Raw genomic sequence first — 25,428 nt, 5'->3', positions numbered from 1 at the left:
TTTATCAGGTACTTCAATACATTGTTTAGTGCATACTAGTTATACGTATTTGGGACAGGATAGACCTTCGAATAAGCGACCTTAGCTCTATAATTAATTACTTATAGGGGTCTTTAGCTTTCACATAAGTTGGTTATAGTATTACAAAATACTCCTATAGTATTTTAATGTTTGATGTGTGCTTTTCAATGTTTGTTTGTAGATAGAATTGCTAAGTTTTTAGACTTGTTGCAACGCCACAACCATTCTCTGACATATGCTAATCACTTCTGGGTTAGACATAGTTGATCAGGCTATGTCCTTCGCAGACCTGACTATACATCCCCAAGCCTACTTGTGCCATTCAACAATCATTACTTTTGTTTCGTTCTAGCATGATGCTGACCTTAGTATGTATGCATGCATGTATACTTTTAACAAGAAACTATTTATTTCTAAAAGTATAGTTATTTGGAAAATGTTAAATCAGAGACCTTAGTCCCAATGCATTTATAGTTTGTATATCTTATGTGGTTCGATATACTTAGTTCACTATAAACAATGCTCTGATACCAATCTGTCACACCCCCAAACCAAGGATGGTGGAAACGTCCGGGGGTGGCGGACTTCATGTATAGTATCACAACAACGAGTATAATAGTGCTCAAAGTAAATACAACCATCATAAATATAATTGAAAAAGTTACACCAATGTATATGTTTACATGTTTCAAATCAATTACATTAAGATGACAAAATGAACTGATTGACGATTCAACGTCCCATCCTCAAAATGCTGTTGGTTTTCCTGTTTCACTGATTTCTTGAGAATACAAATTGTTTGAAAAAACGTTAACACAAGGGTTGGTGAGTTCATAAGTTTTTGAGATAAAGAGTTTGGAGACCGTTTTTTGTAAGGTGTTGTGTGTGACCAAGAAAAATCCAATATTTTCCTTTTAAAAGTTATGTGGTCCTAAATCCCAGGACCAAGAGTAAACAACACTACTAGAAAAACAGCCTTTTATGACGCTCATTGCGCGTCGTAAAAGGCTCAGACGACGCGCAAATGTGCGTCAAGGAAGGCCCTGTCATAAAGAGAGACGACGCGCTTTTGCACGCCGTCTATATACGACACGCATTTACGACGCTCATTTACGACGCGCATTTACGATGCACGTTTACGAAACGCAATGTGTATCAAGGAAAGCCCTGTCATAAAGGAAACGGCACGCATTTGTGTGTCGTAACCTTACGACGCGCGTGTTAATGACACGCGATGCGTATCAAGAAAGCCCCTGTCAAGAAAAGCCATGTCATAAATGAAGAAGACACACATTTTTTCGTATCATAATTTTAAATGTTTAAAAAAAATATTATTTATAGATTTACTAATTTTCAAATTAAATAATACATTAAAAATCTCATAATACAAAATAAAATACCATAAATAACAAAGATAATTCATTTCACTTATATGTCAAATACAAATAATTATTCCAAAAGTGAGTAAATGTTATAAAAAAAATGAACTCATTTATATACAATTGCATCATCTTGCTTACTATGTGCCAACAAGTCTGTGTGTGTTTACTTTTGCTTGAGTCTCATTTCCTCCAAAGCTTCTAGCCATGTCAAAATATGATATCTTGAGTCTCGTTTCAAGAACTAAAATCACCTTCAATCACCCAATTAAACTCTAATGTTGGTAGACTGAGAGTTCCAGAATCAATTTTACATCCATCACCTTCAATCACCCAATTAAACTCTAGATCTTCTGTTGTATGAAAGAAATTGGTGTTTGTGATGAGATTAAAGCTTAATCTAGAAGATCGATTAGATCTTAAACAGGTAAATAAATATTAAACAGCAAGAACGAACGCAAAATAAAGAACAACTCAAGAGTGAATCAAACGTGTCGAATGATTATAAAATAACCCTCAGAAGAGCTCGATTAAGAACATCAACTATAGAGGGTTGTTGGTTTACAAGAACGATAAAGAAATCCGTAAAGTTATCGTTATTCTCTGAAGCGTTAACCTAATATGCATGCAAGCATATACTTATATAGTAAACCTAACAAGCTCACGGTTGGACAGGCCCAAACCGGAGCACAAAACAATTGGACTAACAGCCGAGCCCAATGACGCAATCCTTAAGCGAATCTTCAACCCAACAATCTCCCCCTTTGCGTCAATTGGAGCGAGATCTTCACTTGTTACTTGGGCCAGCAGCAGCACCAGGTACCTTCTTCTTCACGGTCTGAAACAGACGAGAGATCAGAGCAAGTATCGTCTGCCTGAATCTGATGTACCATTGGATCATGTCATTGAAGTACTTGACATCGTCTGCTGCATTCTGCTTACACCTTCGGATGATTGACAGAACATGCTCAAGACAAGCATTGGTGTAAAGATGTTTATCCGCCAAAGCAAAGAGGCATTTCTGTCCTTCTGCTCTAGTGAACATGACCGAATTACGTCTCGGGTCGATCTTGCCCATCTTCATTTGATTGAGATCACTGTCCGATCCCACAGGAGCTATCTTTGGTTTCTTCTTGAAGACGGTGGCTATCTCCTGATCCATTAAGGCTACCTCCATGATGTAACAAACAATCATCCTCTTAAGATGGTCTATAATTGGACCATATTCTGCTTCGTTCGTCAAAAGGATGTTGTGCAAAACGATCCAATCATGAGGGTTTAGGTTCAGTAGATCTGCCAATGATATAAGATGTTCGGTTCTAGCAGACCCTCTTATCACCCTGAACCGAACGTTGATGAATCTCCCTTCGGTATAAGGCTTTAAGACCCGAACATTCACGATCTTCTGAGCGCTCCATGTTTGGTATTGTGGTTGAGCGGCCTTCAGATAGAGCTCGATAAGCTCCCTATCGACCTTAGGATTCGGATGAGGGACTTCATAAATGTTGGAGAAGGCGTGGAAGATAAACGCCTTTCGAGTCAACGGCATATCGAACTGCGAATCAACAGAATTATTGTAGTCGAAGGATATCACCGGTTCGAGCCATAAGATGCTAGGAGTATCTATGGCCTCCTTAATCATTCTCTCCCGAGTCCAAGCAGGGAAAAGAGTCTTCCTGCTCTCAAGGAGATCGTGGGCTTCTTTCTTTTTACGTTCGGCTTCTTCAGCTTCGCGCGCCACACGAACATTATCGTTTTCCACATTGCGACTGTTTTTGCGTTTAAGCAAGTCAGCAATGGTTTCCTTGTCATCTGCATCTTCTTCCTCAACTATGTTCTTCCCTTTATCCTTCACACCCGAACCCGAAGTTTGACCAGTCGGAGGTGGTTCGGTTGTGTGAGCAGCTTTTGAGGAAGGAGGTGGTTTCGATCCGGACTTCCCTTCTCCCCCTTGTTTCGGATTGGACACGAAACTAGGTAAGCCTTCGATTTTGCTGAGAAGGTCCATGGCAGGAGTAAGTTTTTCAGCAAGGGTTCGCCTTACCGAATGATTAAGAATCGGATCGTGTGCTTCCAAGATGGTTGATAGGGCAGCGTGTACATCCGAAACACAGGTTTTGATAACCTCCCGTTTGGATCGAAGAGCTTCAAGCTGTTACTGATAGTTTGAAATCTGAGTGCTCTTGACCTTAAGGGCGGTGGTTTTGCTAGCAAGAACGTCCATTAATGAGTTTTCGGCAGCGAGATCCTCTTGCAGTTTAGCGAGGCGCTCATCAATGGAGGCACGAAGGGCCGAGTTGTCGTCGCTTATGGATTGGCGAAGAGTAGCGAACGACTGTAACTCCGTTGAGACGAACGTGGCCAATTGTTGAACGATTGGTTCCAACGTTGTCTTGGTAGAATCAACACTCTCCTGTAAGGACTTCAACAGGGAAGAGGCGTCTAAGAATAGTTTATCGACTTTTGCGGTCGCAGCCTCACATGCTTTTGTAGAGGCGTCAATGGCGGCTGTGGCTGAAGCGACAGAATCATGCTGAGCCCTGGAGAAGGCATCAACAATCTTCAGAAGAGCGGCTTCAGAGAGAGGACTGAGTGTTGGTGGATGGCGCAAGAAGTAAATCAACCTTCTCGTGTAGCTCCTTTAGATGCTTCTTTGTTACTGGAGCATCGTCCTCATCGTCACTTTGAACCTGAAACGGACTAAAGTAGACCGAATCGAAGGTCATGTTTTCACCACCAAGGAACGGGTTATCTCCATCAGAGGCATGATCTGGAGATGGTGGGGGTGGTGAAGCTGGGGGTGTTGTGGTGTGGGTAGGTTCAGGTTGAGTGTTGGTTGGGGTAGTTTCGGGTGGTTGTTGAGTGTGGGTAGGTTCTGTTGTATGCTGGGTTTCGGTTTGAGGTGGTTCGGTTACAGGTGGGGTTTCGGTTGCGTCGGTATGAACCCCCGTATCAGATACGTTGGTTGTAACCTTTGCAGTTGTTGTGGTTGTATCTGTGAAAATGGGTGGTGGTATAGGGAAAGAGGTTTTAGGGATGGTGGTGTTGGGGTTTATGGTGGGAATGGAAGTAGGGATTGTTTGTGGAGGAGAGGGAATGGGTGAGACATGAATTTCCATGTCTGGGGTAGGTGATCGGGGTGGGGTGTCGCCTCTGGGAGGGGTTTCGCCTCTTTGAGAGCCGTCCGAACCCGAACTCTCGCCTGCTGAGTCACTCGAAGAGGAAGCGATGACAAGCTTTCGCTTCGGTTGAGTCTTCCTTCTCTTCGGCTGCGGGGACTGTGCTGGTTTTGTTTGTTTCCTCTTCCTGGGAGAAGGACCTTTAGGAGCTTTGGTCACTTGCTTCCCTTTTTCCGCCTTTTTGCCCCTATTCACAGGTTTGTCAGCATCATGGATGGACTTCAGCATTTCCTGTGTGAGTACCCTAGGACCAGACGCCTTGAACTCTTTAATCGTCCGGATGATCCTGCTGTCGGATGGGACATCGCCGTACATTGTCTCCGGAATAGAGCCAATGAAAGAAAATTTTGATGCATCAGAAACGATGATCTTCGTGGTATGAAAAGTACCGATCGAAGACATCGATGCACCAGCAGCAGTGGGAATATCGAATTTGTCCATCGCCCATTTTGTGATGATTGTCCAGAATCGGGCATACGACACCTCAGAGTGTCGTGAGGAGGAAGAAAGGCTCTGGATGAGTTGCTGCCAGAGAACCAACCCATAGTCAAGATTTACGCCGTTGTAGACGCCATACATAATCGACAAGAACAGTCGACTTGAACCATCGGATCCTGAGCTCCGTTCAGATAAGCCCTTGAAGAGGACTGTAAACATGTCGTTCCACTGTGGCGGCAAGCAGGATTTCTTAAACTTCGCGACGGAGGTGAGCGCCTCCGTGTAACCCATGTTGTAAAACATGTTGTAAAGATGCCCAATCGGAATCGTCTCCGGATTAATTCTCGATGGGTCAGCAGCCAACCCTAGCAGTGTATCAAATCGTTGTCGAGAAATGGAGGTCTTGTGATCAGCAACCTCGAAGAACACCCGCTCGACTGCTTTGTCGTAATGAGCAGTCGCATACACCTGCGAGAGAATCTCCATGGGCACAGACTCAACCCTAGTAAGTGCAGGAGCGATATGTGAGTACTTCAGGCACTCGATGATCGGAGTCATATAGGAATCGTACGACAGAGGAGTGAGGTCGATCACCAAGCATTGTTGTGGGCGAATGGGAAGGATGTGTGAGGTAGCATGGACTGAGGATGATTCTGCCATTGTTGAAGGTTGAAGAAGATGATGAACAGGAAAGCTTTTGGGAGTTTTTGCTCTCTTGAAATTTCGGATGCAGTAAAGAGGTAAATGGGAGTGTAGACTGCCTTTTATAGGGGGTGAAAGGAGAGAGAAAAATCGGTTCAAATCTTCTATGGAAATACGAAAAGGTTTTCCGGAATGACAGATGCGTGACAGTTAAGGCAAGCGATGATCACGTAGGAGAGAGAGTGTCAGATTCCTAGGAACACGCCGCCCAACAAGCGCCGTTTCAGAACATACCGTTTCAAATCCACACGCGCCTTTAAGTGCCAGAGAGGAACCGCTTGAAATTCGCACACGCGTCCATGATGTCAGTAAAAGAATGGGCGTTTCAAATTCGCACGCGTCCCCTTTTTAACCGCCCTTTGAAATTTAATCCTTTGATCTCCCAACTGAGTCAGCAACCCTTCGTCTTATCTTTGAAATGGCATCTTTTGAATTAATTGCCCACGTGGATGATTTTTGACGACAGCTTGATAATTAACCACCAAAGCAATAATACAGCCTGTAATTATTAGTAACGGAATTTTGGAAAATCAAAGATTTTCGTGCAAAGAGTGTAAAAAGAAAAGAAATAAAGCAACTCTTTTTAGGAATGACTGTGATGTCAATAATGACACGAAACAAATGATCCCGGGCACGAATCTCTTCCTTCAAGATCAAGAGACCTTAAAGTGTTTATGTGGTTTCCCGTTGAATGACGATCAAACACTTATTAATAAATGTTGAAAGGCTTCTTTTAATTAGGCTACATAAGGGTGGCTTTCGCTTTGATTCAACAATTCTAATCTTGAAATAAGAAAGAAAGTGAACAAAGTACTTGTGAGACCGATGTAGTCTGTTAAACAAGTAGGTAGGAATTAATTTTAAATTGGCTTGGAAAATATAAAATCTCAGAAAAAAAAATAAAAACTGGATCCCAAGGGAAGAAATGTTATGGTGTTTAACAATTTCATTGGAATCACACAAAAATAAAAATTTGAGATTTCATCAAGATACATCCGTCAATTCGTTGGTGAAAACTTGAGCAAATTTATTGTTCACCGTCAATTCAGATTTGGTGTTGAATTTTGGGTTTCACTCAGCTCGTAGTGACACGAAACTAAGATCATAAACACAGATGTTGTGTAACCATAAACCTCAGTGGTAATTTCTGAGAGTCTCAAGGGTTACGTTGATGAAACGAATGTAATGGAGAATTGTAATGGAGATGGTGTAAGAAATTAAAGTACCTCTGCTGCGAAAATAAGGACCAAGCAGAATACTCTTATCGCATGTGAGAAGAGAGTGAGGTAGCTCACGATTAGAATAAATATGATAGCCTAATTGGGAAGACAAGGTTTGTTTATATCAAGTCATTAAGGCTATTATTCAAAATCTTATGAGGCTTGGGACACATACAACAGCATGCTTCTAGGGACACTTAAGTAATCCAACAATTATATCCCCATAAACGAACGAACACATAAATTAAATAATAAAATATTTTTGGAGTTTTTGATATATATTAAAAAAATAAAAGAAAATAAAAGAATAATAATAAAAAAAATAAGCAAGAGAAAAAAATAAGACTTGGAAAAAAGTAAAAAAAACTTTGGAAAAATATGAAAAACCGAACCCGAACGTTCGGTTGGTTTCGGTTGGGAAAAATTTGAAAAACCGAACCCGAGTGTTCGGTTGGTTTCGGTTAAAGAAAATTTTGAAAAACCGAACCCGAGCGTTCGGTTGGTTTCGGTTAAAGAAAATTTTGAAAAACCGAACCCGAGCGTTCGGTTGGTTTCGGTTCAAGAAAATTTTGGAAAATCGAACCCGAGCGTTCGGTTGGTTTCGGTTCAAGAAAATTTTGAAAAACCGAACCCGAACCTTCGGTAGGTTTCGGTTTTGGAAAATTTTAGAAAACCAATGAATTGAGACATGCAATCAGAAAATACTTTTGACAATAAGATAAACAACTTTGTACAAGAAATATACAACCAAGAAAACTACCTTTGTGGTGATGAGCGAGTCAGATTATTTAACCGAACCTGAACGTTCGGTCAATTTCGCTTCTTACGTTTGAGGTTGAGAGGTAGTTTGAGGTACTGACTCTGATTCCATCATACCTAGCCCTTGTAAAATTCTGTTGAATGATGCTTCAGGAAGAGCTTTGGTAAAGACGTCAGCCAGTTGATTAGTGGTTCGAACAAAGTGTACTTCAACGTTTCCATCTTCCACATGATCTTTGATGAAGTGATACCTCAGTGCTATGTGTTTGGTTTTAGAGTGTTGCACTGGGTTATGACAGATCCTAATTGCACTTTCAGAGTCACAATATAGTGGGATCTTCTTCATATTAAGTCCATAGTCTCGAAGTTGACTCTGGATCCAAATCACTTGGGAGGTGCAGGATGCAGCGGCTATGTATTCAGCTTCGGCAGTAGACAACGACATGCACGTTTGTTTCTTTGATTGCCAGCTAACCAACTTCCCGTCAAGGAATTGACAGCCGCCAGTGGTGCTTTTTCTGTCGAGTCCACATCCTCCAAGGTCAGCATCTGAGTAGGCTTGAACGAAGAAGCCTGAGTTGGAAGGATACCATAGACCTAAGGAGGCAGTTTGCTTGAGATAGCGTAGAATGTTCTTCACTGCAAGCATGTGAGGTTCGCGTGGGTTTGCCTGAAATCGAGCACAGTAACACACAGAAAACATGATGTCAGGCCTGCTAGCAGTAAGATACATTAGTGAGCCTATCATTTGGCGATAGAGCGTGATATCAACTGCCGGTTTGTCTAGAGATGGGGTTAGCTTGGTGCCGAATGCCATTGGGATTTTGACTTTGGAGTCTCCCATCATACCAAACTTTGCTAGGAGAGTCTTCGTGTAAGCTTCCTGATTGATAAAGATGCCTTCGGGTCCTTGTCTAATATTTAAACCAAGGAAAAAGTTAATAGGACCCATTGAGCTCATTTCAAATTTAGTCTCCATCAGCTTTCTGAATTCAGCTGTTAGGCTGGGATTCGTTGAGCCAAAGATGATATCATCGACGTAAATCTGAACTATCATAAGGTGGTTACCTTCCTTTTTGCGAAAGAAGGTTGGGTCAACCGAACCTTGTTTGAATTTGGACATCTTTAAGAATTTAGTTAGCATTTTATACCAGGCTCTCGGAGCTTGTTTGAGTCCATACACAGCTTTATCCAGAATGTAGCAATGATTTGGATATTTTTCGTTTACAAACCCAGGAGGTTGCTCCACATACACTGTTTCTGCAAGCTCTCCATTAAGAAAGGCACACTTGACGTCCATTTGGAAAACTTCGAAGTTTTTGTGGGCAGCATAAGCAAGAAATATTCTTACAGATTCTACGAATGAGTTAAACATGCAAAATTCAACTTGGGAAAATAAGGATGTCTGTTTTGCCTTCAGTTGTGATCGGGTCAGAACCTTTTCAGAGACATCACCAACCACTTGAGAGACAGGATGATCTCTGGTCCATTTGGTGAGAGGAGGGTAGTTTGGATCAAAGGTTGGGTCCAGTTCAGCATTGATCATTTCTTCTGGCTCGGATTGGCTTTCGTAGTCGAGCGACATATCAACTTGCTCCCCCTCGATAGATGAGATTTCTAGAATGCTTTGAGAAACTTGAGGTTCAGAGGTTTCTTGTGGTGCTGGGCTTTCAGGCGTTGATGCACCTTCGGATGGTGAAGCACTTTTGGTTTGAGGAGTACCTTCGGTTGGAGAAGTACTTTCGGTAGGAGTTGGAGAGCTTGGCTCCCCCTCAACATGTTAGCTTGGCTCCCCCTCGACTGAAGCATCGTTGGATAGAGGTTCATCAGAATTCGATCCTCCTTCGTTCATTCTCCTGGCAGCTTCTTCGACAATTTGCTTCATATGGTCTACCTTGTTGTCTGCTGCGTCTGCTTCTGAGAGAGTAGCTTTCTCTGGTTCGTCAAATAGCTCCATAAACTTCTTGTATAGATTGGCGATCGAGACTGTGACTTGGCCAGTTTGAGGAAAGATTTCCCCAGCTGTGTCTTCTTTGGCCTGTAGTTTTTTGACATAGCTATCATCGAAAGTCACGTAATAGGTCTCTTCGATTTTCCTCGAACGCTTGTTTAGGACTCTGTATGCTTTGGAAGTGAGAGAGTAGCCCAGAAAGATTCCCTCATCGGCTTTGACATCGAACTTGTTGCGGTGTTCTTTTGAGTTAAAGATGAAACACCGTGAGCCGAACACGTGGAAAAATTTCACGTTGCGCTTCCTGTTGTTGAGATTCTCATATGGTGTGAGCGTGAATCGCTTGTTGAGATATGACCTGTTGTGTGTAAAACAAGCAGCAGAAATAGCATCAGCCCAAAAATAAAGAGGTAAGGAAGCGAAATTTAGCATTGTTCGGGCAGCTTCACACAGAGATCGGTTTTGTCTTTTGACAATCCCGTTATGTTGAGGTGTGTAGGGAGCTGAGAAGTTGTGACTTATTCCCTTTTCTGCCAGAAATTCTTCAAATTCTCTATTCTTGAATTCCAGACCGTTATCGCTCCTGATTTTGCTAACGACCTTCTTGAGTTGTACTTCAATCTGCTTGATGAACACTTTCAGCTTATGAGTCACTTCAGATTTGAGCTTTAGAAAGAACACCCATGTAAATCGCGAAAAGTCATCAACAATAACAAGAATATACTTGCTACCACCGATGCTTTCGATAGATGATGGACCACACAAATCAATATGAAGTAATTCGAGTGGTTCAACAACTTTTGTGTTAACAATAGATGGATGACTTTGACGACTCTGCTTCCCCATTTCGCATGCAGCACACAAATGATCTCTGTCGAACTTTAGCAATGGAAGACCTCGAACATGACCTCCAGTGACAAGTTTGTTGATATCTTTAAAGTTGAGATGAGAGAGTCTTCGGTGCCACAACCAACTTTCGTCAGATTGTGCTTTTGATAACAGGCATATAGCTGGGTTTCCTTTGATGGGTTTGAGGTTTAGAGGAAACATTTCACCCTTACGCTCTGATTTGAGAATTACTTTCTTCGTCTTCTTCTCAATAATTTCAGAACCTTCATCGTCGAATGAGACTTTGAGACTTGTACCTCCAACAAGCTGAGATACACTGATGAGGTTGTGTTGTAGTCCTTCCATGTACGCCACCTTCCTTATAGTGAAATCACCATTGGTAATCATTCCGTATCCCTTTATGGTGCCGAAAGAGTTGTTTCCAAACTTGACGTTGCCACCATTTGAAAGAGACCTGTATTCCCTGAGCCCTTCTTCCCTCCCTGTCATGTGACGCGAGCAGCCACTATCGATGTACCATTCTTCGTCAAACTGCTCGTCACTTATAACCTGCAAAAATTAAGCAGATTTAGGAACCCAAAGTTTCTTGGGTCCACGTGAGCCTTTCACAGGAACAGGAATAGTAAGAGAGATGTCAACAAGATATGTTCGTTTTATTAGTGTTGTTTCATCTTTCTTTTTAATGGTAAAGACTTTGATTTTATTAGGATTAGGTGCGTTCGGTTTAGACTCTGGTTTGGGTTCAGAAACCTTCTGTTTGCCCTTTTGTTCAGCTGACGAATGAGATTTTTGAGAATGAGTTGAATGAACTTTAGAACGAGATGGAGATGAATTGGAAGAATTAGAAGAATTAGATGAGTGAGAAGGAGAGGGCTTAGGTTGAGATGACTTCTTGGCTGGAGACTCTAGGTGACCCTTTTGTTTTTTATCAGTGGTGGGATTGACCTTAGAGTTTTGATCTCTTTTGATTTCAGAACCGAACCTTTGCTTTCGGTTGGAGTCATCCTCAGAACCGAACCTTTGCTTTCGGTTGGTATTCTTTTCCGAACCGAACCTTGGCTTTCGGTTGTTGTGGCTCTCGTGCTTTTTGACAGGATTATTCTCAAATTTCAGATTCTTGTCTTGATGTGAGAAATATGCATTCTGGGATTGCCAGAATTGTTTCCTTTCAGAGAGATTCTTCCTGTATCTCTGATTCCTTTGACGTTTCTGATCCCTCATCTGTTTCGGTTGATGATGGATATTGGCTTTCATTTTCGGTTTCTCCTTGGCTGGTTCACTTTGAACTGTGGGAGTTTCACTTTGAACTGAGGAACTAGAGGGAACGTCTTCTTTTGCCAAACTTCCATTCTCTTGAGGAATGTCTTTCGTACTAGTAGTACTAGGCACATCGAAATTATCTGGCTTGTTCAAGGGTTCTGGTATGTATCTACCTTTACTTATCCATGAGGTCCTTTCTGATAAGCCTACCGTTTCATCTGCATTATCTATTGGAGCTGACCAGAAGAACTCATCGCAGCCATCAGCATTGTCTTCGTTAACAATAGTTGTGAGTTCAGCAGTCTGATGTTCGGTTACTCCTGTGACCTTGTACACTTGATTTGGAGTGGTCCTGACCTTTTGATATACAATGGCTTTCTCTGCTAAGATCGGGGACTTTTGTTGGGACAATCGAGCGAATTCCACTGAATTTTCTGAAATTAGATTCTTGTGGTTTTCAGGTTCGCTTTTCACAAATTCTGAGCAGTCAACCGTGTCCTCTACAGAAATTTCACTCATATTGTCATCCTCATTAAGCTCAGATGCATTTTCAACATCAATTTTGTTTTCTGAGCTCAAGTTGGCGTTTAAAGAGTCAAATTTTTGTATAGTTTCGATTCTCAGTTTAAGTCTATCATTTTCATCCAAAAGGTTTTTAAGCATGTCCTTATGGTCCTTGGATTTGATGAAAGATTCTATTTTGTCCAGTCCATACATATAGGTCGGATTGACGTCATCAGATGATATCACACTCGCACAATTATAGGCTTCAGCATCAATTTCATCCTCCTTAAACTCAAGGAAGGGCAACATCATGCGATGGATCTTTTGTCCTATTTCACAATCCAAGTGAAGCTGAGTAATATTAGTGTAAAGACGTTTTGCAATTAAACAAAAAACATTTCGTTGTTTTAACAACTTTAAATTGTCTCTCTGTAAATAAATGTTTTCGTCTTTTATTTTAACTAATTCAGACTCCTTCAACTCGATCCACATGCGTCGCTCCTCACTCTTCGAAGACACCCTGCTCAATTGATCAGTTAGGTTAGAATTTGTGACTCGAGTTTGAGTTAAACTACTATCTAGATGAGAGATTCGTGAATTAACACTTTTTAGTTCTTTTTCATATGAGCTTTGTGGTACTTTAAATGAAACAAAAACCGATTGTACCTTCTTGATCAGTTCATCGAGTTCGTTAAACTGCACGCTGAGCGGTTTGGCTGTAAAGCACATGTCCTGCTGCTCCTTCGGTTCATTGCTTCCACCATCAGTGTTGTATCCCCTCATCTGAGATACTTCAGACACCATCAAGCACCTGCCTCCACTGCTCTCCTCTTTAGTCACACAAGCCTTTCCATGAGAAGGCTTCCTCACTTCATCGTCTTCAGAGTCGGTTGACCAGACTACCACGCCACCGAACTCGTCATCAGCAACCGAACCCTGCACAATTAGAGCATTCATGGAAGGGTTAGCGGTAGATTTCTTCTTCCTCATCTCATCAAGCTTTTTCTGCAGCAAAACTTCCTCATCCTTTTCATCCATCTTTTTGAGGACACAATCCTTAGCATAGTGGTTTTTCCCACCGCAGTAGTAACAGCTTACTCCAGAATCACCATCTGCCTTCGGTTCCTTCTTGGGCTCTTCAACCTTCGGTTCATTGTTAACCTTTTCTGAACTATAACTCCCCTGCTAGTTTCGGTTTTTGTTGTTGGGGAATCTCTTCTTAGTGAACCTCTTGGGGTTAGACACCATCATAGCATAATCCTCAGACGTGAGGTCATACTCCTCCAAGTTGAGGTCTTCGTCCTCCATCACAGCTTTACTTTTTGACAGGAGGGCCAGCGAACCTAGGCTTGAGACAACGTTCTTTTCCTGCAGCACAATCTTCTCCTGAGACTTGAGAATACCCACTAGTTTCGCCAAAGAATATGATTTAAACTGCTCATGGGCTTTAACTATAGACACCACTGCTCTCCACTCTGACCATAGACCATTTAAAAACGTAACCTTCTGCTCGATAAGCTTCCTTTCAATGTCATGTTTGATCATCTTGCTGAGAAGATGATTGAAGTGATCGAACGTTTGGGTCACAGTTTCTTCGGCTCCTTGCCTGAATTCTCCAAACTCAGATAAGAGCAAGGTTTGGATAGAGTGTTCAAGATCCTCGTCTGTAGAGTACAGTTCACGAAGTCTATCCCAAACTTCCTTTACCGTCGTGCATGAGCTTACCAACCTGAAGGTGTCGGACTGAAGGGCGAATTTGATCAACCTTAACGCCTTGATATTGCACTGGAATTTATCCTTTTCATCTTGCGCAATATCTTTAACATCCTTCAGCTGATCATTATACTCCTTTTGAGTTTTAATAATCCTTGACGTTGCAGAGTGAGAAAACGGTCCATTGATAATTGCTTCCCAGATGAGGTATCCATTATCCTCAGATCCTATAACATAGTCTTCGAAGTGATGCGCTCAAACTTCATAATCGTGGGTGTATAGGATGGGAATCTTCGTGGTTGAACCAATGCTGTTGGAAATATTGATGGGATTCGATTGCGACTCGTCCATTATGATCGAATAACCTGTTCAAAGATCAGACTTGTAATAAATCAGATTAGGGCAAAACAATAAATATCAAGATACGTCAATAATGAGATGACGGCTCAATAAATATCAGTAATTGCGGAAAAACCCTAATTGAAACCTTTTCACATAAAAGAAGTGTATCGATTACACAGCCTCCCGCTCTGATACCAATTGATGAGATTAAAACTTAATCTAGAAGATCGATTAGATCTTAAACAGGTAAATAAATATTAAACAGCAAGAACGAACGCAAAATAAAGAACAACTCAATAGTGAATCAAACGTTTCGAATGATTATAAAATAACCCTCAGAAGAGCTCGATTAAGAACATCAACTGTAGAGGGTTGGAGGTTTACAAGAACGATAAAGAAATCCGTAAAGCTATCGTTATTCTCTGAAGCGTTAACCTAATATGCATGCAAGCATATACTTATGTAGTAAACCTAACAAGCTCACGGTTGGACAGGCCCAAACCGGAGCACAAAACAATTGGACTAACAGCCGAGCCCAATGACGCAATCCTTAAGCGAATCTTCAACCCAACAGTTTGTAATCTATGAACAAAAACCGCAAAGACCAAGGTTAACATTTGCTATATAGAAAGCACAACTGGACATGAATATATAATACGCAACATAAACATTTTCATGAAAATGATATAGACAAATAAGTAAGAGTGATGATATTGATACCTTAATTACGTCATTGGTGAACGAAATTTTAATTGCTTGATAGCATTACTTGACCTCTAAAAACAAATAAACAAAGGATCGCATCATAATTAGCTCAATGAACTAATTCTTATACATTGTCTCTACCAAAAGACTCATCATGGAAACATTTTTGTTGGAAATAACTAAACAAAAACCTAAATATTAAGCAATAAAATTATAGTAACCACCATTTAGAGCAGAAATTTAAGTCATTTGGTGTATCTCCCACTACTAATCAATATTGTGAAATTTGTTATTTCGAATGCGAGGGTAAAATGGTCATTTACCTGAGAACCATGTTGATCACACACCACCAATCGTGGGACAGGAAGCCTCTCACGTACTATCAGTTATGCATCATCATGTGGAGCTTGTAACAACTGAGCAAATGCCTACAAAATAAAAAAAAATATTAATCGGATGTTTTTTTTAATTATAAAAAGGAAAAGTGAAATGAGGAAAAAGTACTTGATGTTCAGGCTAATGTTGGTAGCCATTGTTTCTCCATTGAGCAATTGTCATGCCATGAAAAAAACCTACACTAAAATAAGAATCTAACAACAAGATTCTATCAGCTAAAATTGATGCCACATCAAGCAATGTTGGAGAAGGAAGAGAGTTAAATGAATATGAAATTAATGAAGGCTGAATCATCATAGTTGCATTTGTTATGCTTTCTCTGTTTAACATCATTCGAAAATAAGCAGTTTCATCTGGACTATCATTAAACACCTGCCAACATTTCATAAAATTAAGAACATATAACAAAAGGGCAATTCGGTAAATTAACAACTTTTTACTTGAACAAACTGTGATCTTCGAAGATTGAACATGAATTGAGGGAACAATGAGAAACTAGGGTTTAAAGAAAATGAAGAAGGGTCATCTTTTCTATAGTCCCCAAATTTGGAACATAGACGAATTAGGTTTCTATCTATCCACCTTGTTGCATCAAATGATTCCTGAAAAGGGTGATTCTGTAAATAAAATTTATATATTTGATTTGTGCAAAAAGTACTAGAAAGGAAAGTGCAAATTCACCTCCATTTCCATTTTATAAGAAGTTAATCTAGCTACTACTATAGCAGTAGTCTCTTGATCAAAACCTTACATTAATTCCTGTTAAAGAAAAGGGTAATTAAGTATTTTTCCCAAATAAAGAAAAGGGTTTTACTATTTTTTACCTCTGAAAGGACAGCACTCTCGACCATGGCAGCAAGGGCATAAGCAGAAAGCTTAGTTTTCTCAAATGGAGCTGCGAGCTTACCATGGAATCTCTCTGCTATTGCTTTTCCAGATGTTGTTGCCAGCAAGAAATCTATATATTTGATCATTGCACGATCTAAAATATTCCCTATTGGAAGTTCAAAGCCCCATTCCTGCATTAATAAGTATTCATCAAACCTAAATTCATTAAATTAAATTTTTTTATACTGTTGATATTCTAGACTATAGACATTGGAATTCAGACGCCTACTTGGACAATTGATCGAAACATTGTCATATAATGCAGCCCAACGACTGCAAAACTCTATGAGTAGGTGGCCCACTCTTGAAAGTGCAAATTACAACCGATAACAGGGGCTCTGTTTGTACTTTTCATGGAATGAAAGGCTTCAGGTCCTCTCCAGGCCCTCTGATGAACCCACTGCATCAATAAATTCAAAAAAAAAGCTCTTTCAATGATCAGGATGAGGTATATGTTATATTGATAGGATATGATAAGTTATTTATTAATTATTATGCATTATGCAAAGAATGAAAATGAGTGACATACATTAATGAGGGGGTTATGATTGTAGCACTTTTAACATCATATATGCCGATGAGATATAAAGGTAGGTGGAAAATAGATTGGGTCTTCCCTTTAAAACAACAAAAAAAATATAGTTTCCTCCTAAGGCAAGAAGAGACCCGGACCATATGAGAAAGCAAGCAATCATATAAAGACAACATGCACCAACAGACAGCAGTGTCCCCACTCTTGTATTAAAGAAGTTGCTTTCGGCTCATTAGTTGCCCATCACTTACATCATCCCTGAAAATAAAAAACAACGTGAAGATTTAGTTTTTTTTCTTTAATTGTACCACTTGAAATTATATTTATATATACCTGTAGAATATGATCCCCAGTGGTTTTTTCCTTGTTGCCTTCTCAAAAGATAGTAAAAGCAACAGCAGATTGGACAAACCTGAACACATAAACATTGATAATTAGTAGAAGCTAGGATACATGTTGATAAGAGAGTTAACCACCTTTTATGAGAATTAATTAAGAAGCTAGCCTTTTGGCCTTGATTTGTCCCTGTAAAACAAATAGTTAGTTCACATCAAAGACTCGAGCTCTCATCCAAGAAAACCAATCTTGATTTCGACTTTTATTTATCTTAATATTTAAGATACAACTTTCTTGAAATTTAAAAAGAAAAAGGTAATAACAAAGACAGAAACTTGCCTTCAACAAAGTGTCTAGCTTGTTAAAAAGATTGACCATTTTTTGAACTTCCTTGGTGGCATTAAGACAAGGATTTTTTGATGCAGCTGCTTCAAATCCACTGAGGGCCCTTTCGTAATTTTCCAGATATGTATTCACAGTAGCAGAATTGAAATATAAGTTTGGGTTTGACTTCATGCTTTCATCTTTCTCCTGTTACATCATGAAAGAAACAATATCAGATAAAAGTTGACTTTTTCAAGTCAAATCTACAAAGTAGATTTCCAACATACAACATTTTGGTATGCTTTTAAAGACTGATGTAATTTGCTGTGATCCCATGCCCCCGTGACAAAGAAACATGTCAAACAAGCATTCCCCAAGTTGTCTGTTGGAAGAACAGAAAGGGTAAAATCATCAATACACATAAATTCTTATGTATTGATGATAAATTATGCAATAAACTTACACCATGAATTCCCATCCTTGACATCTAAAGCAATAGCTTCCTTTGCGTGTTTTATGCTTTCAACGACAATTTCCTCTTGATTATTAGCACCTAAAGATTTATAAAAAAAATGTTTAGATTCAAAAAATACTATATATATATATATATATATATATATATATATATATATATATATATATATATATATATCATAAACAACAACCACACAGGAAAAAACAAGAACTGTTTCTTGCCTTGAGCCATTCGTCTTTCAAGCATTGATAATTAGCTAAGTATCCTTTTGTTTGGACCCTGTATTACCATTGAAATGAAAAATATTGGATGTTTATTAAGTGAATACAAGTAAGAATTTATAAGAATATATACAAGTGAAGTGATAATCAACCTTGCTTAGAGCAAGGGTAAAACAGTTTCTTGTAGCAGGTAAAAATGGAAAAAAGACTTTAAATTTTTAAACCTTAATCCCTCAATCTTCAGATGATTCAAAGTAAATCCATTTGTGGCATGGATCACATGTGGTACACGGGCCCACGAAAAGCCAGTATCGATTATACCTACGATCAATGAGATAATTGTTGATGAATCAACTTGCATATCTTGCATTTCATCTTTCTCACTATGAATCGGCTGGTTGAACTCGTTCTCAAGTTGCTTTGATTTTGATCTCTTTATTTTTGCTCCATAACCAATATGATAAACATTGGGAGGAACACACTGAGCACCCAATGATGATGATGATCATACAGGTTCCTAAAAAATTATGTGAATTATGATGCAGTAAATTTGCAAAATACTATGAAAGAAATTATATTATTTAATTTACCTCTGTTCTTATACTGGAACCTGCTTTTTATAGATCAATCAGAGCCAAAAGAGCATTCAATTTCTCTTTAATATTTAAATCTGAATATTCACCTTCCATCAGTCCAGATAACCACATTTCTCCAGGATGAATCATTGGGATTATCATCAACGCTACCACAGTCTTCAAGGTCAGATTGGTCATCTTCAGTATCCTTAACAATGGAGTAGGCTTGTAGCACATTTGGCCGGTACTAATATAATTGTGTGTCGATTGGGGTAGCAACTTAATGAACAAACCTGCCATATCATAAGAAGAAAACAGAATTTGGGTGAAAATCAAGAAAGCACCAGATAACATTCTCAAAGTTCTTGTGTCGACTGCTATTAATTTGAGAGAAGAAATAGGAGATAGACAATCCATGTTGAATAACTTACCTGAAGTGGATTCCGAGACTCTTTCCATGCCAACTTTTGAGATTACGTCTGACTTTTTCTACTGATTAATCGAACTGAGCCCTAGGCTTTTGTTTCGCCTGAAGGTGAAGTCTTTTGATACGAAATCGGAACCTACCTCCACCTTCGTATCGTGGTTGGCTGAATCTTGGAAGAACCTGAAAATCGATTCACGATCGAATGTGAGAATGTGGGGGAGGAGTTGAAAACCGATTCCAATTCCTTCAGAATGCCAAATTGAATTCATAGAAATTTTCCAAAATAGGAAAGCAATTCTTAATTCGTAATTTCTCAAAATATTGAAAAATCGATTGGAAGAAGATTAGCGAAAGAAATCAACAGACCTAAAGAAATGAGGCGATTTTGAAGGCGATATCGATTGGAACCCAGTTCTGAATGGTTTGATTGTTCAAATGAAATTGGGTTGGATCCATTGAATGAGAATGTAGCCACTCACAATCCAACAAACTTCCTTTTCTCCTCTCGCCAAGCAATTAGCGATTTTGATTTAGCAACCCCCCTAGCGAGTGCTAGGGGACGGTATTTCAAGCTCGCTAGTGAGCCTAGCGAGGTTGGTGGCGAGCTCCACTCCGCTTAGCCTCAAGTCGATGAAACCTCAGTGGTCTGGAATATTACGTGATGCACGTCAGCGAGGATGTGAGCTGAAGCGGGCCCTCAATTCTCAACTCCACATCGGAGTACTTGATCTGAGATACAAGCTTGGTTGCGTTATTCCTTTAGGATAAACAAAAGGGATTCAGTAGTGGTGGAGGCGGATTAGGGTTTATAGAGAAAAAGAGAAGGAGAGAGTAAAGATTGTCGGCTGGTGGAGAGGATGAATTCGTTATTCCTTCCCGAACAGCAACAACTTGACAAAGAACGAAACCTGCAAATGAGGTCTAGGGTTTACATGGAAACCCTAAAAGATGGATGAAACGTGGGGTTTTTAACTTTTTAAGGATTTCATTTCCCCCTGCTATTAAAGAATGGAACGCGCGTTCCATTAAATTTTATAAAGCGACGGCCTTAAACGACACATATTTTATTATAGGTGCCCTCCGTGTTTTTTTTAGACGCTAATTTAAGGGCACACAATAATGCGTGACATAAATCTTTAAATTTTTTTTGAAGAGAGACACTTTTTATTGTCACTCTCTTTTGCGTAACATCAATCAATGAGTGTCGTGGTTTGCACGTCGTAAAAGGGTATTTTTCTTGTAGTGCAAGTATTTTCCATACTTAATGATCTAACCATGGTTTTAAATCGGCATAAAACCCTTTTTGATTTGAGGGAAAATCCCATAATGAATGACATGTAGTCTTAAACACCAAGACCGAAAGTGTACAGTAATATCCGTACGTATTGAGGTAGAAAGTGATTTTAAATTGACATAAAACCCCTTTTGATTATGAAAATTCCCGTAAACTTTATGAGTTGTTAACTTCTTATGTGAGTCGCAATAACCATACTATGACTGAATGAACCTGCCACGACGTTTCTCAGGCGTCGCGAAACTGATATGACATTTGTCACCACAGACCTGGCGGTCTAGCTGTTGCATACAGCTCAGGTGTGGGGTGTCTAACCCAATATAGATCTATACACAACTATCACGTTCTCCCTACAAGAGACTCTGGATATAACTACCGGGAATTTGGATCCCGCACTCGGACGTACGGGAAGAGAATTCTCACAATTTAAGTGATCAAGTTTACGTGTGGTGTGCGTGAGTGTAAAACCTTTTTCTGTGGGAATAAAACCTTCCGAAATGTGTTTGATGTGTTAATGGAAACATAAACCATACCTATTATAGTTTATCAAAACATTTAAATGTAATAGTTATGACTTTGTTTATCATGGTTAACTACTGTTTTTGTGAAGGTAAAAACCCTTTTGTTTACGGACATGTATATGTATTTTTTTTTACTAAAGTGAGGCAACATGCATTATAACAACAAATTAATTACCACACTTTTCTAGGTAAAAATCCATTTGTTTTCTGATGTATGACTATATACTAAGTCAAAATGTCATCAATTTGTAAGAACATATTTTCACATAAAGATATACACCTTGATCAACATGTTATAAGGTGAAATGAAATTGATAGCATTTTTCTGTTGTTAATATTTTCATTTACTGTTCTTAGAAAATTTATAGAAAAATCATCAAAGGTCCAAATCAGAATCCATAAATTCTGAGAGTTTTGGAAATGAGTCTAGTTTGTTCATAATTTTTATTATGAATTTTAATGACCTCCAACTTGTGTGAAAAAGTCCATAATCACAGACTGGTCCGGATTGATGTTTGAAATGATAGGCAGTTTTGTAAAAATCACAATAAATTGTAGAAAAATCGTATGGAGATGTGCAAGTAGTAATTTTAAAGCTAAGAACTGGAGCTACGTGGATCTAAAACATTTTTGAAAACTAAAATGTTTAGGTTGTCCAAAACAGTCCGTGAATGGAGTGCAACTTTTCTGATGAAGGCTGTTAGAAAAGTTTAGTTATGTTCTTGGTGTTTTAACTTGTATTCCCCCCCCCCCCCTTAAAACTTAAGAAAACATGAAAATACAAGGGTATGAACTCACCTTATGTGATTTCGGTAGACGAATGTTGGAGAAAGGAAGTGTTCAACTCAAGAACACTTGAAGATGCCTTGAAGATTTTCGAGAATCTAACATCAAAGTGATGGAGTTTGAGTAAGCAATCAATGATTTGAGTAGAATGAAGTGTAATAATCACAAGGAGGATGAATTATACTTACCAAGAGTATAATAAAGCTTGATTATAAGCCTTGGAGTCTCGAAATAGAGATAAAAAGTTTGAGAGAAAAGTGTTTGATCTTTTGGTTGAAAATGAGAGAATGCATGAAGTGTGAGGAGAGAGGATGAATGTTCCATCTCTAAGAACGTGGAAAATGGCTGATGATTGATGGAAAGGTACAAGGAAGTGACTACGGATGGTGGGGAGGAGTGTGGGTTAGTCATGGAGTGGGTATGGTGGTTGCTTGTGTAATACACTAAGGAAAAGTCAACACTCCACCTCTTGTACTTCACCCACTCTTCTTGGATAAGGCTTATCCCTAAAACGTGATTAATTAAGAGATATGGGGCCTTATATGTTAAAATAAAGTTTTGGGTGAAAATCCCGCGTTAAAACAATTAAAAACGGGACTAAAACGCAAAACTAGTCGAAAACCGGGTGAAAAAGAGCTCCCTGCGAGGCCTCTCGGTCCTAGGCCGAGGTTCGGTCCCTTCTGCTGCTAGGCCGAAGGTGAAATGGAGCGAAAGGGGTAGGAGGCGAAATGGACCGAAGGTATCTTCGGTTCCTTTAGGGTTCGGTCCGAGATGTGCCTTCGCTTCTGACAAGTTCGCTTCTAACAAGTTCGGTTCCTAAGAGGGGTTTCGGGTCTTTAAGAGGGTTCGGCTCCTTAAGAGGGGTTTCGGATCCTTAAGTCTTTTTTATCCGTTTTGGCCCCGTTTTAAGTGGTTTTGACCTGGTTAAGGGTCGGGATGGCCCGAAAGACTACAAAAAGTTTAAGGAACTTTTGAGAGAGATTTGGGAGAGATTTGACATACGTGGAGAGATTTGACATAATTGGAGAGATTTCTCATACGGAGAGAGATTTAGGAGAGATTTCACATACTTGGAGAGATTTGGGAGAGATTTGACATACTTGGAGAGATTTGGGAGAGATTTCACATACTTGGAGAGATTTGGGAGAGATTTCAAATACTTGGAGAGATTTCTCATATGGAGAGAGATTTGGGAGAGATTTGACATACGTGGAGAGATTTGGGAGAGATTTCACATACTTGGAGAGATTTGGGAGAGATTTCACATACTTGGAGAGATTTCTCATATGGAGAGAGATTTGGGAGAGATTTCAGATAAAGAGAGATAGAGTGAAAACGATTGAGAGAGGTTTTGTGTGTGACATTTGTGAGTGTTTGGCTCTGCAACGCAAGGTCCGTAAGCCCCGTTAAGTCATGTTCAAGGACCTTATACACTCCCGATGAGTATGCAACATTGTTTTATCGGTTTGGTTCGTTACTTACCACAGTTTTAGGTTAAGGGAATCTAGATGTACGAACTTTTTTTATTGATGATTTCTTATTAGCATAGCGAGTTGTATAGTAATTACCTAACATAAGCCCTACTATACAAGGGTTAGTTGAGTCGATCGGTTTGACTTGTTGACTTTAGTTGACTTTGACTTGACTAGAATTTGACGGTTGTCACACTCACCTCGTATGATGTCTAAAGTCTCACGTGCTCGATATCTCTAAATCTCGTAACCTCAACCTAGCCTCGCCTAATCACATCAAATAATCATTCTAAATCATTAATGGCTCTCAAGGCTATACTATATTCCTTTCTAAAATTCCACAGAAGGGTAAAAGACCATTTTACCCCTCCCTGACCCAAAAGTCCACATGCTCACTAAAACCCTAAAAGTCAACAAAAGTCAACAGCAAGCAGTACGCGGGGCGTACTCTTGCACTCCAAAAACGGGGTACGCGACCCCCTACGTGACGCGTACTGGGATTACGCCCAGCGTAATGCCCAGTTTCTTTACTCAACACATTCAGGTCTTAAACGGTTAAGACTTGCATCCAAACTTTAGATCTGACTCCTCTAATATGCCTTAATCCATAAAGTTGAAACCTTTAAGCCTTTGCATGGCTGTAAAGGTCACTTTGTGCTCAAAACATCTTTTCTCTTTCCATAATGAGACTATAACTCATGCATGACACAAGATCCATGTCCAAGACTTGATTTTTATGACTCCTCAACACATATTACACTAGAAAAGGTCAGATCTAAGCTTATGGAGACTCTTTGCACATAAAGTCTCCAACTTTGAGCCAAAAAACCCTAAAAATGGTCCAACAAGCAAAACTTATGAAGAAAAAGGAAAGCTTTGAGCTTTTTACCTTAGAAAGGATCTCTAACCACTATAGAACTCGAATCTACACTTGTTCTTCAACTTCTAGCTCCAACAATGGCTCCTTCTTCTCCTTCTTCACCTTGAAAATATAACTTCAAGCTCAAAAACACACACACAAGCTAAAGCACGAATCTCAGCTCTTCAAGGACTCACTCAAGGGTGTATGGTGGCTAGGGCAAAGGACTACATGTTCCTTTTATAGTCCAATGCCAGAAATTAGGGTTTTGCATCTGGGCCGGTTACGCCCGGCGTAACCTTGGGTACGCCCAGCGTACCCGGATGACTCGCTTATAAATTAAGCACATGAGTACACGCGGCGTACACCCCAGTACGCCCAACGTACTCACCAATCCACTTTTCAACTTTAAGGGACTAATTTGCCAAATCTCCAAAATAGAAGGGTTATAAAGCTAACCTGGATTTTGGGCTGTTACAAATCTCCCCCACTAGAACCAGACTTCGCCCTCGAAGTCTCATGCTATGAACAACTCCGGATGCTGCTCCCGCATCTCCGACTCTGGCTCCCAGGTCAGCTCGGACCCTCTCCGATGTTGCCACTGGACCTGAACCAGGGGCACTTCCTTGTTCCTCAGAACCTTGATCCTCCGATCCAAGATTGCGATCGGCTTCTCAGCATAATTCAGACCTGCGTCCACCTGGATATCCTCTAATGGTACCACTGCCGACTCATCGACAATACACTTCCTCAGCTGCGACACGTGGAAGGTATCATGAATCTGGTCCAACTCCGTAGGTAGCTCCAAGCGATACACTACCCTTCCCACCCTCGCGATCACCTTAAACGGCCCAATAACCGGGGTCCCAGCTTGCCTCTCTTCCTGAATCAGATCACTCATTTCCAAGGAGATACCTTCAGGAGCACGAAATCACCAACCTGAAATTCGAGTTCGGATTGTCGCCTATCCGCGTAACTCTTCTAGCGACTCTGAGCGGTTAATAACCTCTGCCTGACCTGCCGTATCTGCTCTGTTGTCTGAAGCACTATCTCTGTACTACCCATCACACGCTGCCCTACCTCGCCCCAATAAATGGGGGTACGACACCTCCTTCCATACAACAGCTCAAAAGGTGGCATACCAATGCTCGAGTGATGACTGTTGTTATAGGAAAACTCAGCCAAGGGCAAATACGTGTCCCAACTCCCGCCGAAATCCAATACACATGCCCGAAGCATGTCCTCGAGCGTCTGAATCGTCCACTCGCTCTGCCCGTCGGTCTGTGGGTGGTATGCGGTA

General features: G+C 40.1%; 2 pseudogenes; both read right to left on the bottom strand.

The window, feature by feature from the left end:
- LOC145089216 (protein transport protein SEC23 E-like) overlaps positions 1–17,266 on the bottom strand; it is a 46,908-nt pseudogene extending 29,642 nt beyond the window's left edge.
- A 64-nt stretch (positions 17,267–17,330) lies between these two features.
- On the bottom strand, positions 17,331–19,228 carry LOC145089215 (uncharacterized; annotated as a pseudogene).
- Between the last annotated feature and the right edge of the window lie 6,200 nt (positions 19,229–25,428).

This window comes from Lactuca serriola, chromosome 2, assembly GCF_051521515.1.
Source record: "Lactuca serriola cultivar US96UC23 chromosome 2, Lser_US96UC23_V15, whole genome shotgun sequence".
Classification (NCBI taxonomy): domain Eukaryota; kingdom Viridiplantae; phylum Streptophyta; class Magnoliopsida; order Asterales; family Asteraceae; genus Lactuca; species Lactuca serriola.
Note: the sequence above shows the minus strand (reverse complement) of the source record. Positions and strands in the feature narration are given on the sequence as shown.